This window comes from Oncorhynchus kisutch, linkage group LG22 (genome assembly GCF_002021735.2).
Source record: "Oncorhynchus kisutch isolate 150728-3 linkage group LG22, Okis_V2, whole genome shotgun sequence".
Taxonomy (NCBI): domain Eukaryota; kingdom Metazoa; phylum Chordata; class Actinopteri; order Salmoniformes; family Salmonidae; genus Oncorhynchus; species Oncorhynchus kisutch.
In genome coordinates, this window is record NC_034195.2 from 46,051,935 (window position 1) to 46,066,752 (window position 14,818).

Consider the following 14,818-nt stretch of genomic DNA (forward strand, 5'->3'; position numbering starts at 1 on the left):
AAAGAGATTACTGTGCATTATTGGTTCCTCGATAAAAGTGGCCAATGTATTTATCATTCTGGAAGCGGACAGGCTCACCTACGCCTGCATTCTGAGTGGTGACCTTCATCTGCTATTGGATATGACGGCTACATCCCAAATGGCATGATATTTCCTATCTAGTGCACTACTTTTGACCAGGGCCCATGGAGCTTTGCTCAGAATTAGTGCACCATGTAGGACATAGGGTACCATTTGGGACGTAACCTCTTTGTTAAGTTGAAACACTGTCAATCTTTCATATCAAGGTTTTTCTCTCTCGTTGACAAAAAAAAGTTCATGTCAAACCGGAATTTCAACTGCATATTGTAATTGGAGTTGCCATGTCATTGTCTAGAGGGGTGACGGTGGATTGTATTCTAGTCAGTATTGGTCGTGTGGAGGTGTCAATTCAATGGCTTTTAGTGTTTCTTTCGTCTTTTACTGTTGCTCAGACAGAGGACAATTGATGTTGGTTGTTAATGTAATTTGTGCATTGCAAAGAGCCTGGTAGTACGTTTGTTAGATAGCTATGGGTCTAGCATTAGAGCAATGTCATTCTCAGCTCATGTAACACTATGCCATCAGAAGCGTGGTGGAAACAACACTCTCTTTAAACAGCCTTTTCCTACCAGGCATCCTCTGCCTGTTCTCCTTCTCAAAATCGCCAGCTCAGTATGAATCCAGTCTTGAAGACATGAGACATGGTAGGCTATTTATTTACTGTACCTCTTCCATTTGAATAAGCTCTTCCCTTGTGTGAAACAAGCAGATGGTGTATTAGCTATAATAAATCTGAGCTGACTTCAGTGGTTTTGAGTTTGAACACTGAATTAATACTGAGTCGACCTGTTCCTGCCTGTGCTGTTTTACACTGAGATTGGGAGATCGAAGGTGTGTAATGTGCAACACAGTGCATTCGCTTGTCAGAGTTGGCCCATGCATACCAAAAAATAACAGATCCCTTTTATAACTTTGGACAGAGTTTCATTGCCCCAGAGAAGTTGTGAATATCGCTGCTGAGAAGTGAAATTACTGTAATCTCTGACCCCTTTGTTCGCGGCACCAGCATTAAAGTTGCTGAGTGAGTGCTTCACATTGAGATACTCTTTATTGTGACTCAGCAGAAGTGGTGTTCCAATGGACACACACACACACGCGCACACACACACTCATACAAGCTCAAACCCAAATTGTATGTCTTGCACATCCTGCTACCTGTGTTCAAAACATTCACTGAAAAATATCACTGGGAGGAAAAGAGTCCAAAACTGTATCCCAAAGTCACCTCACTGACCTTTTGAGAATCTCTGAACTTCAACAGTTCAGCATTACTGCTAACTCTAATCATAAAAAACAAGGTTCTCTGTGGTAACTAAGGCAGACCCACATTTGAATAACACCTCCAATAAAACCCCATCTGTTTATTCACATACCCATTCATTCCCCAGATTTAGCAGCACTACGTTAAGTAATTCTTCCGATTGTTTACCCATCACCTGGGTTGTTTGGCTGGGTGTTTGGCTGGGGGTTCGGCTGGGGTTTTGGGACAGAGGAGCAGAGCATGTGGTGTGTCTGATGCTACATGTCCTCCACCCACCCTCTCGCTCTCTCTGGAGCCCCAGCGGAAGGTGGCATCTGTTCGTGGCATGCATTGTTTGCTGCGTTGACGCACCTTGATTCTATGGCTAATGATGAAAATTAGGGGAATGAACGAAGATGTGTTTGGTGACTGCTCTATGGTAGGTGTTGTGTTCAGCAATGTGGTGTTCTAGCTCAGCTAAGTATTGAATGCTTATGTAATGTCAGTGCATTTGAAACAGTAGGTGTGGGTGAGTGCACAGCACAGTGGATGGAGCACAGCTGAGTTCCAGGGGAACTTTGTGGTTAACAGCAGCAGGGGACGACATGGAGATTTGTAGTTACAGTCTTGTCCCATCGCTGCAACTCCCGTATGGACTCGGGAGAGGCAAAGATCGAGAGCCGTGCGTCCTCCGAAACATGTCCCTGGCAAGCTGTACTGCTTTTTTACACACTGCTCATTTAATCCGGAAGCCAGCCGCACCAATGTATCGGAGGAAACACCGTCCAACTGGTGACCATGTCAGCGTGCATGCGCCCGGCCTGCCACAGGAGTCGCTACAGCGCGGTGAGATAAGGCCAAAACCTCCCCTAACCTAGACGGCGCTGGGCCAATTGTGCGGTGCCTCATGGGTCTCCCCAGTTATCTACTTCATCTAACATTGGTTATATGTGACAGACTGGCTCGATTCGGTCTTATATAGCAACATTTTCAATGGTGTTTTTATATTGGATGAAAGTAGCGACTCAGTGCTAGAAAATGTTATATCGTACACTACAGTTGAGGAACAATGGGAAAGTAATTCTGCTTTGAAAGTTGATAAACTTGTAACTCCACTTTTGAGAAAATGGCCTTTTAATGTTTTGTACACCTACTGGAGAGCTTTTCTTTGTCTACACCCATTCAGCATTGTTCACAGCCTCTTAAGCCTTAGCCCCACCCATCTCTTTAAGGATTCACAAATAAGGCCATGTGCTAAACAGAGTGAGTACGGTAGTGTACTAAACAACCAAAGATTTCAAGACGAAAGTCTGGTTTATACTAGGTCTATTGACATCTCTGTAGACAGTGACATCATGAACATTCTATTGTCGTCCGACATCAAACTTGTCGTGGTGAAACATTTTTAACACAAAAACTGCATGACATCAGCAGCCAGGTGGTCCAAAACAGCATAACTGGTGTATTTTAACACCAATAACCCATCCTCTTAAAAATGAATATAATATATGTCAATCTACCAACTAAAAGCAACTTTCTGAACAATGTTGTAGTTAGTTTGTAGCTTGCTAGCTAGCTATAGTGGCTTGCGAAAGTATTCACCCACCTAGGCTTTTTTCCTATTTTGTTGCCTGACAACCTGGAATTAAAATGTATTTTGGGGGGGATTGTATCATTTGATTTACACAACATGCCTACCACTTTGAAGATGCAAAATATATATTTTTTGTGACACAAACAAGAAGTAAGACAAAAAAAGAGAACTTGAGTATGCATAACTATTCACCCCCCCCAAAGTCAATACTTTGTCGAGCCACATTTTGTCTCTTGGGGTATGTCTCTATGAGCTTTGCACATCTAACCACTGGGATTTTTGCCCATTCTTCAAGGCAAAACTGCTCCCGCTTCTTCAAGTTGGATGGGTTCCGCTGGTGTACAGAAATCTTACCACAGATTCTTGATTGGATTGAGGTCTGGGCTTTGACTAGGTCATTCCAAGGCATTTAAATGTTTCCCCTTAAACCACTCGAGTGTTGCTTTATCAGTATGCTTAGGGTCATTGTCCTGCTGGAAGGTGAATCTCCGTCCCAGTCTCAAATCTCTGGAAGACTGAAACATGTTTCCATCAAGAATTTCCCTGTTTTTAGCGCCATCCATCATTACTTCAATTCAAAGTCCCTGCCGATGAAAAACATCACCACAGCATGATGCTGCCACCACCATGCTTCACTGTGGGGATGTTGTTCCTGGAGTGCTGAGAGGTGTTGGGTTTGCGCAAGACATAGCGTTTTTCTTGATGGCCAAAAAGCTAGATTTTACCAGAGTACCTTCTTCCATATGTTTGGGGAGTCTCCCACATGTCTTTTGGCAAACACCATCGTGTTTACTTCTTTCTTTCTTTAAGCAATGGCTTTTTTCTGGACATTCTTCCATAAAGCACAGCTATGTGGAGTGTACGGCTTAAAGTGGTCCTATGGACAGATACTCCAATCTCCGCTGTGGAGCTCTACAGCTCCATCTCTTTAGCTATCATATTTTGATTCCACTGATTTCAAAACTCAAACCTCCAGAAAGTGGAGAGCAACACTTATGCAGCTCCACTACACGATACATAAAAAATCAGCGTTCGACAGGATTACCAACACAGACTGACCAGCTCATATAGACAGAAGCCTTCTACAGTGCCTTGCGAAAGTATTCGGCCCCCTTGAACTTTGCGACCTTAAGCCACATTTCTGGCTTCAAACATAAAAAATATAAAACTGTATTTTTTTGTGAAGAATCAACAACAAGTGGGACACAATCATGAAGTGGAACGACATTTATTGGATATTTCAAACTTATTTAACAAATCAAAAACTCAAAAATTGGGCGTGCAAAATTATTTAGCCCCTTTACTTTCAGTGCAGCAAACTCTCTCCAGAAGTTCAGTGAGGATCTGAACAAAAGGTCGCAAAGTTCAAGGGGGCCGAATACTTTCGCAAGGCACTGTATATGGCAGACAAATCCGAACTCCTCTCTTGGCATGTCCAGCTCACTCATTATCTCAGCCAATCATGGCTAGTGGGAAGGTTGCTGACTTTTTCTGTGTCTTAATGAACAAGGCTCGTAATTTAACAATATTATTGCACACAAGTTTGTTATTAAGGCATATGAAAGTTCCCATGTTCCAGAAGGCATTTCTGCCAAAAAATAGATTTAAAAAAAATCAATTAAAAAAAACGTTAAAATGGCTCTCCTGTGGAGTCGTGTCGACATACACCTAGTTTCCTGAAACGCTTAACCAACAAGGCTCGTAATTGAAATGTTATATTTGTTTTTACATATGGCATACACGTTTGTTATTAAGGCACATGAAAGTTCACAGGCATTTCTGCCAAAAAACACATTTTGATAAACCGCCCCAAAAAAGGTTCAAATGTCTCTCCTGTGAAGTCGTGACTTGCAATATTTACCTAGTTTCACATATGTACTATTGTTATTATTACTACTGAAATTAACTGTATTTCATTAACCTCATTGCGTTAAACTGTATTTACTGGAATGCTGTACCACTATCCTGCTTTGGCAATATCTACAAATTGTATTTCATGCCAATAACGCAATCTGAATTTGAATTTGATCTTAACAAGCCAAAGAGACTACCTCCAGAGAGGTAGACAGAGAGAGGGACAGATAAAGGAAAAGAGAGTGAGGAAGCAGTAGATCATTTGGAGAAATGAATGAATAAGTTGGAGGCGATGTCGACGCTGGTGATCCTCACAGCACTGAGACATTATTGATTTCTAAAGAGAAAATGCATTCTTTATGCACCCAGAGAGCTTCTCTCTCTCTCGCTCTCTCTCTCTCTCTGTCACTCTTTTCTCACCAACTCTACCTCTTTCTCCCACTATTTCTTTCTCTCTCTGTCTTTATGATTTTCTGTCTTTCTCCCTCTCTCTCACCATGTTTCTCTCTCTCTTTCCCCCTCTTCCTCTTTCTTCCTCTCCCTTTCTTCCCCTTTCTCTAAGGAAGTTAGCTAGAAAAGAGGCAATGACAGGTAAAACCTGAACTGCAACAAAGGCCTAGTTGCTTTGTCTAGCCCAGCCTAGCCCAGCCCAGTAGCAGCGCCGGTGGTCTAGCGGGGGCTGGTGAACAACACTGGTTGGGGAACCAAAGGCATGTCTCCACCATCTGCTCCTTTTAACAGAATGCTGTGAATCAGCTCTTTAATTTCTGAAGGAGGGAAGTGCAGCGCATCCCCAAAGCTCTTTATCTGCAGGGATGGAAACAGCAGAGAATCAAAACTGAGATGGAAATTTCCATAGATAACCAAATAAATGAAGCAGTGCTCACTGTTAGTGCTCATGACAAGGCTATGTGGTAAACAGGGTAAACCTAACTTTCTGGAACTGAACCTATCAGGTTATTTTACATTCTAATGGCCTGGGTGGAATTTCTCGCATGGGTTGGCAAGGTTTTATCAAACTGATTTTTTTGCACCATCTGAAAATGTTTACCTGGAATATTGAATGCAGTAATGTAATCTGTGTGTGTGTGTGAGTGTCAGGTGTGTGTGTGGCTCTGTGTGTGCGTTAAGGTGAATCTACCATCCTGGGAGAGTGTGTGTGAGTGTGTGTCGCCTGCCTCGGTGCTGAGTGATAGCGCTGCAAAGTTATCAGCTCTTTTCATTTCTGGGTTGACACTGTCAGTGAAGGATTTGGAGGTGAGGTGAGTAGCTGTGGATTAAAGATCATATCAAAGCCAGGAAGGGGGAAGATAGGGGGTGAAGCTGCAGTTCCTGGAGATGGGGAGAGAGAGAGCACCAAGTTTCCTAGTTGATCAGAGTTGCAGGGTGGCAGAGACTGTGATGAAGATTGTTGCAAAGTGTGTGGTACGTGCATCAGAGAAATAGAATGTATGGCTTTTACATTCAAGGACATCGAGAAACACTACTTTACTTAACTGAGGAAAGTTGCTGTTGTTGGAGGGTGTATAGCAACAACCAACAAAACAATAACAACTCGACTTCTAAAGATATTGTGAGGGAGTTTTGTGAAGGAGTGCATCTTTGGTGCGACAGAAGAAATCCATTTTAATGTTTGAGCTTTACAGGGTTTAGAGAATGAAGAAATGTGTTCCCCTTGGATAGCCATATCCAAGAATCGCTTAGCAATGAGACGATTAAGTGCACACATTAATCCAGGAGTCAGAGCAATCTTGTAATCCACTCAGTATGCTAATTGCCTTTTCTTTTCCAGCAAAGGAGTTTACAGGCCATTAAATGGCACTGAGCAGTTGACAAAGGATAGCCAACATGTTTCTCCACCCACTCCCTCTCTCTATTTCTCTATTGCTCTATTTGTCGTTTTCTCTCTCTCTTCCTCTTAGTCGTTCTCTCTCTTCTCTCTCTCTCTTGTTCTCTATTTTTCTAACTCTCTCTCCTTGTTCTCTCTCTCCTCATTCTCTCTCTTTCTCTCTTTCACACTCCTGCTCTATTTCTTACTTGGATGGGAGCTGTTGTACACCCACACTTCAATTCCCTCAATCTTCTAGGAAAAATACAGAATTGGTATTAGGTATCCCATGTCCTGATCAAATAGCGTGGTTGCACCTAAGATTCTGACATTTCTCTTTGGAACACTTTGAGCTTCAAGGACTTGGGAGAGGTTTCTGTGGAGTGTGGACAGTGTTTCCTACAGCTCTGAGGTTGTAACCAGGGATGTTTCTGCTATTGAAATCCTTGGGAGGTGCCAGGTTTCCTCCAGACGTGACGCTTGGCATTCAGGCCAAAGAGTTCAATCTTGGTTTCATAAGACCAGAGTTTCTTGTTTCTCATGGTCTGAGAGCCCTTTAGGTGCCTATTGGCAAACTCCAAGGCTGAAATATGCCTATTACTGAGAAGTGGCTTCCATCTGGACACTCTACCATAAAGGCCTGATTGGTGGAGTGCTGCAGAGATGATTGTCCTTCTGGATGGTTCTCCCATCTTTACAGAGGAACTCTGGAGCTCTGTCAGAGTGACCATCGGGTTCTTGGTCACATCCCTGACCAAGGCCCTTCTCCCCCGATGGCTTAGACAGCCAGCTCTAGGAAGAGTCTTGGTGCCACAACTTTGGAAGTATGCTTGGGGTCATTATCCATTTGGAAGACCCATTTGCGACCAAGCTTTAACTTCCAGACTGATGTCTTGAGCTGTTGCTTCAATATATCAACATAACTTTCCTGCCATCATGCCATCTATTTTGTGAAGTGCACCAGTCCCTCCTTCAGCAAAGCACCCCACAACATGATACTGCCACCCGTCAAAGGAATTTAATAATTCCTACGTGTGTTCATTGACCAATTCAATTAAAATCACTCTGTCTGTTTCTAAGAATTTGTAAGATCCTTATTTGCATAAAATAGACAGAGACCAGTCTCAAAATTAGCCAATAGCATTTATTCTCGAGAGCGCGCTGCTCATAGAACCCTGTACAACAGCTTATATATCAAATATGACGTCATAGGTTATAAAAGGTATCTCCTCCCCTCGACCAGGAAAAAGCAGGTTCAAAAGTTCATGCCAACTCACTAGAGCACATACATGACCCACAATATATCTGGATTAACTCCTGAAGTCTCACCATAATTTATTACCACTTTAGCAGACAGTTCCAGATACGGAAAACCTGGAGGGGCTCTCGCTGTCTTATTTGATCGCCACAGAGTTCTAGTTGAGTCGGTTCAAACATAGGTTAATGATCCTCTTTGCTTACTTAAGACACACACACACATTCCTTCCTACACAATGGTTATCATTTCCAATTACCCCTTATCCATGCTACATAACCTCTTTCTTAGGAACTAACATTATTAATCAGATATTGTAAAACAGGGTAGAGTTCAATTAGTTATAGTTCTATTTAAATGTAGATATTGTTTAGTCATTATTTATAAAATTCCTAACACACCCCCATGCTTCACGGTTGGGATGGTGTTCTTCGGCTTGCAAGCTTCCCCCTTTTTCCTCTAAACATAATGATGGTCATTATGGCCAAACAGTTCTATTTTTGTTTCTTCAGACCAGAGGACATTTCTCCAAAAAGTACGATCTTTGTCCCCATGTGCAGTTGCAAATCGTAGTCTGGCTTTTTTTATGGCGGTTTTGAAGCGAACCAAACTTGTGGAGGTCGACAATCTGAGGTCTTGGCTGATTTATTTTGATTTTCCCATGATGTCAAGCAAAGAAGCACTGAGTTTGAAGGTAGGCCTTGAAATACATCCACAAGTACACCTCCAATTGACTCAAATGATGTTAATTAGCCTATCAGAAGCTCCTAAAGCCATGACATCATTTTCTGGAATTTTCCAAGCTGTTTGAAGGCTTAGTGTATGTCAGCTTAGTGTATGTAAACTTCCGACCCAATGGAATTATGATACAGTGCATTATAAGTTAAATAATATGTCTGTAAACAATTGTTGGAAAAATGACTTGTGTCATGCACAAAGTAGATGTCCTAACCGACTTGCCAAAAGTATAGTTTGTTAACAAGAAATTTGTGAAGTAGTTGAAAAACTAATTTGAATGATTCCAACCTAAGTATATGTAAACTTCCGACTTCAACTGTATTCTGAACTAAAATATAAACGCAACATGTAAAGTGTTGGTCCCATGTTTCATGTTTCATGAGCAGAAATAAAAGATTGTAGAACGTTTCCATACACACAAAAAGCGTATTTCTCTCAAATGTTTTGCTCAAATTTGTTTATGTCCCTTATAGTCAACATTTCTTATTTTCCAAGATAATCCATCCACCTGACAGGTGTTGCATAACAATAAGCTGATTAAACAGCATTATCATTACAGAGGCGCACCTTGTGCTGGGGACAATGAAAGGCCACTCTAAAATGTGCAGTTTGTCACACAACACAATGCCACAGATGTCTCAAGATTTTAGGGAGCGTACTATTGGCATGTTGACTGCATGAATTTCCACTAGAGCTGTTGACAGAGAATGTAATATTCATTTCTCTACCATAAGCCGCCTCCAATGTCATTTTAGAGAATTTGTTAGTACGTCCAACTGACCTCACAACCGCAGACCATGTGTACGGCTTCGTGTGGGTGAGCGGTTTGATGATGCCAATGTTATGAACAGAGTGCCCCGTGGTGGCGGTGGGGTTATGGTATGGATAGGCATAAGCTACGGACAAGAAACACATGGCATTTTATCGATGGCAAATTGAATGCGCAGAGATACCGTGACGAGATCCTGAGGCCCATTGTCGTGCCATTCATCCGTTGCCATCACCTCTTATTTCACCATGATGCACAGCCCGTGTCGCAAGGATCTGTACCCAATTCCTGGAAGCTGAAAACGTCCCAGTACTTCCATGTCCTGCATACACAACAGCGCCCTGTCCTCTTCACAGATGAAAGCAGGTTCACACTGAGCACATGTGACAGACGTGACAGTCTGGAGACGCCGTGGAGAACGTTCTGCTGCCTGCAACATCCTCCAGCATGACCGGTTTGGCGGTGGGTCAGTCATGGTGTGGGGTGGCATTTCTTTGGGGGGCCTCCATGTGCTCGCCAGAGGTAGCCTGGCTGCCATTAGGTACCGAGATGAGATCCTCAGAACCCTTGTGAGACCATATGCTGGTGCAGTTGGCCCTGGGTTCCTCCTAATGCAAGACAATGCTAGACCTCATGTGGCTGGAGTGTATCAGCAGTTCCTGCAAGAGGAAGGCATTGATGCTATGGACTGGCCCGCCCGTTCCCCAGACCTGAATCCAATTGAGCACATCTGGGACATCATGTCTCACTCCATCCACCAACGCCACGTTGCACCACAGACTGTCCAGGAGATGGCGGATGCTTTAGTCCAGGTCTGGGAGGAGATCCCTCAGGAGACCATCCGCCACCTCATCAGGAGCATGCCCAGGCATTGTAGGGAGGTCATACAGGCACATGGAGGCCACACACACTACTGAGCCTCATTTTGACTTGTTTTAAGGACATTACATCAAAGTTGGATCAGCCTGTAGTGTGGTTTTCCACTTTAATTTTGAGTGTGACTCCAAATCCAGACCTCCATGGGTTGATAAATTTGATTTCCATTGATCATTTTTGTGTGATTTTGTTGTCAGCACATTCAACTATGTAAAGAAAAAAGTATTTAATAAGAATATTTCATTCATTCAGATCTAGGATGTGTTATTTTAGTGTTCCCTTAATTTTTTTGAGCAGTGTATTTTTGGGATGTAAAAATTTTTCAGTGTAAACTTAAATGCCTTAAAGCAAATATAAGGTATGTAGGAAAGATAATGGACCTATATATTTTACAATAATATAATATTTGAAAACTAACAATCACTATAATAAAACTAGACAGTCAGGGAGAATAAAAAATAAAAAATCCGAACCAATGGATTTAGCAGAATAGATGTATTATGTTTGAACAAAAGAACACAGCATTAACCATGTCAAAATGCAAAGAATTCCAAGAAATGTGCTTAAAAACTGCAACATTTGATTTCAGCTGCAAGGCAAATAAAAAAATGTAGCTACACTGCCAAGATGGGGGCCTCTAAAATTTGATAAAAAATTCAGCCACGGTCCGACTGCTTCCACGCCCCATGCCACAGCCACCTCCTAGACCCTTTTTGGTCCAGAGAACCCATGGTAACTTCCCACTCGTTCTCTTTCTCCCATTGTCCCACTATAACTCTCTCTCTCTCAGCACTCTGTCCTACTCTTTTTCTTCTTCTCTCTCCATACACTGGAGGTTTACTAAGGTAAAGTGCACCATTCACACTGCACCTCCGCCTGCCTACTACTATGTGGTCTTCAAGTGGCCTCCCTCGGCAGCATTGAGTCGACATGATGGATGTTGTTTCAAACCAGGTTTCTCGCTACACTGAAAAAACAGACGTGTCAAAACAAGCTGGCTGGCATTGTATGCAGATAACGATAGTCACAGATTATGATACGATTTGTGCTTTTTGTTCATTTGTGGTGCCAACTGCCAGGGAATGTGACGAATGACTTAAAGTGACAATGCCGGCATGAAGCCTAAACTGCAAATGTGCTCGGTAATGACCAGAGTGTGTTTTGGAGATGCCACTAATGAGTGTGGCCATTAGGCACAAATTACGTTATAAAACCTGGGGAGTTAGGAATGTTAGGGCTGAGTTAGGGCTGTTAGGGCTGAGTTAGGGCTGTTAGGGCTGAGTTAGGGCTAAGTTAGGGCTGAGTTAGGGCTGAGTTAGGGCTGAGTTAGGGCTGAGTTAGGGCTGAGTTGGGGCTGTTAGGGCTGAGTTAGGGCTGTTAGGGCTGAGTTAGGGCTGAGTTAGGGCTGTGCTGGCTAGGAGAAATGGCTGCCTGGGAGTTACACCTCTCCATTGATTTATTGGATGACCTCCATGATCAGAAACTGGTTGTCTCTCATATTCATCAGAAACAAACCGTTTCAATACAGGCCTTTAAAGAGAGAGATAAGAGATACTGAAGCTAGCAGCAGCCAATGTTTGTATTTGTTGGGTTCTCCTGTGCAGGGAGCTTACTTCCTTTTGTGATCTCTGTACTGTAATCTAAGCTTTGTCATACATCACATGATAACCTCAGGGTATCTTTTAGCATCTGGAGAGGTGGTGCTAGGTCACTATGTGATGCTCTCTGCCTCCAGGAAGGGAAGGCAGGTCCACGGTGTGTGTGGGTGGGGGTTGGGAGGTAGGAAGGTGGGGCAGTTGGAGGTTGTGTGTGGGTGGATGAAAACCCAACGTTTCTGTGACTTCTCACTGAATGGAAATCAGGATAGACTCGAAGATGGGGGAGGGATGAGAGTCAACCGAAATGGATAGTTAAAGGTATGTTCTATTTTTCAGTGGTCCTGAATATTGAAAGGGGGAAAGATATCTCTTAACCATCAGACATATAATAATTGAATCCACTCAAAAGGAAAATGTGAAGTAATTTGGTTTTGAATGATCTTGGTCTAGGGATGCACTTACAGTTGTATTTTACAAAGATGATTCCAATTTTCTTAAGTAATCCCAGCAAACCAACGTTCTGTGAATGTTTCTAGTTCATTAAGGTTGCCCAAAAAGTCCTAATAACACAAACACTGTCAAGTTGTACTGATGATTGTACAATGATTGTATAAAACCTTCACTATGTTGCAAGAACATTCCCAGAACACATTTTGTTATTACATTACCTGGAAACCTATTAAGATCCTCAGGGGAATGTTCTGTGGTGGTTGTTATAGATGTAGTGCACAACATTTTTGTGAATGTTAGGATAACATTCCAAGGATTCCCAAAAAAAAAAAAAAAAAAAAAAAAAAAAAATATATATATATATATATATATATATGTATATGTATATATATATATGTATATGTATATATATATATATATATATATATATATGTATATGTATATATATATATATATATATATGTATATGTATGTCTTTAGGATGTTATCATCTTAATGTTAGATAAAACCCTAACTAGAACTTTATGTGAATGTTAGCTAATGTCCTGCGAATGTTCCTGGTATTCTGGGGTTATACTCATCTCGTTTTTCCTGTGTTATTACTGTATGGTTGCATACCAGCAAAAACACAATTTTAAAAGGTTGGACAGAGCTTATAAATGTGTTCTTAACTGATTTGCCTGGTTAAATAAAGGTTTAATAACAAAATAAAAAAGTTTTAAAACAAGGCTGAAAGACCAACCGAAGGGAAGATCAAACAACTCTGAAAATGAGGTCATTTCCACACATCCTTTGATCTGTCCATTTTTCATGTAGGAGACGAATGGCGTACAGAGGGATCTATCATAGCGACCAGCTTTAAGCCCCCAAAATTACAAACAAACTAAAGGCGAAGGATCGATAGAGAGTGTCTCACGGAATGATGAACTGGCACTTCGGGGTAGGGGAAAATCAATGTCTCTCACTCTCTTTCTTCTCTCTCTCTTTCTCTCCCTCTCTCTCTTTCGCACCACCACACACTAGTATTTTACTGTGTGTTTACTGAGTCTGTGTGGGTTTTCTTACCACAGTGATTTAACATCCAAATGTTTATTTTTCCCTCTTCCAGCATCGACACTTTGACCTGTGAGAGAGAGGAGAGTCCTATAATGGCCCATAGGATAAGCAGTAAAAGTAAGTACTACAGGATGGATTTACTATCTTAGTGACCCACTCCCTGGTCTCCATACTGTGGTTCATTAATAGTGGGTTTTAAAATATATACTGTATGTTGATCAATACTGCATTACAATTAGGGCTGTGATGGTCATGGAATTCTGGATGACGGTTGTTGGTCAGCCAAATGACCGTGGTCACCGTTATAATAATTTGTATAGCTCCTGACTGCATGTGCTGCTACAGAAAGGAGGCATTACCTAGCCAACCAAAGACTCATTTGCTACAACACCTTAGAAACAAAGTTTCATCATGTTGTAAAGAGTCCATGTAACCGTGGAAATGGACTCAACCGCAATAATGCCCGGCCGTCCCTTCTTCACTCAGCTATTCGTCCAGTTTGCGGTTTCTTTTATTTTCATTACTGTTTTCATCCAGAATGGTCAGTTACACGATTGTACGGTAATTCTTCCAGCCTTAATTACAATATTTAAATCTCCGCATTTAACATACAAAATTCAACTAAAAGGGAAACAGGGAATGCTGTGTAATGTACGAAATTGGCTGAACGTGAGACGGGGGACATATACAGTATTATCTTGTAGGATTTCCCTGGCTACTATAACTACATTATGATCTGTCATGTGGTAGAGGAAAGACCTAGTAGCTCTGTGAATATCTATGTTTCCTGGGAGAGATGTGGCTGTATGTAAAGGGGGCGGTACTTTATCATCTTGATAACTGTCAGGAGACACATTATACAATAAAAGCTCTGCTCAAGTGTGTGTGTGTGTGTGTGTGTGTGTGTGTGTGTGTGTGTGTGTGTGTGTGTGTTTTTGTGTGTGTGCTATTCTATATGTTTGGAATATTGCTGCATCCTTGGTGTGTGTTTGCCTGTGCGTGTGTGTGTGCTCCCTACTCAATGTACTTGTGTGATATTTGTGTGTGCCGTGTGTGTGTGCACCTATAATATGTGTGTGCGTGCATGCATGCTTATGTGTGTTTGTTTGCTGAATGTTTGTTTGCCTATGCGTCTATGAGCGTTTGTGAGTGATTGAGTGAGTGTGTATTACTCGTTTGTGTGGTACAGTATTTGTTTCTGTGTGTGTCGGTCATGGGCGTAGCCTGGTTTCTGGCAGCAGTGTGATGTGGGCGAAAGCTCCAGTTCCTTCGCAAGGCAGCGTTGTCAGCACTGGAGAGCTCCTCCTATGAGACCGCTCAAGTTCCCCCATAAGGCAGCGCTGTCAGCACTGGAGAGCTCCTCCTGTCATTCATGCCATCTGAAATTTGGGCTGTGAGATGAAGCAGGAGACAGGTATCCGTCGGAGGGCCTCTTTCTTCTCTGAGCCGGGGGAATCGAGGCGAGGAGGGCTGGTTTGT

The 14,818-nt window shown here is 42.2% G+C and overlaps 1 protein-coding gene across 3 annotated transcripts in view; it reads left to right on the forward strand.

Moving 5' to 3' along the window:
• mgat4c (mgat4 family member C) overlaps positions 1-14,818 on the forward strand; it is a 178,695-nt gene that overhangs the window by 62,681 nt on the left and 101,196 nt on the right. The window contains exons 2-3 of one of the 3 annotated variants that reach the window (XM_020456672.2): positions 13,100-13,223; positions 13,392-13,456. The gene's annotated coding sequence lies outside the window, so the exon portion shown is untranslated. Of the gene's footprint in view, positions 1-12,821; positions 13,224-13,391; positions 13,457-14,818 lie in introns of those variants that run through there. The other 2 variants (XM_031801965.1, XM_031801966.1) reach the window with 2 other exon arrangements.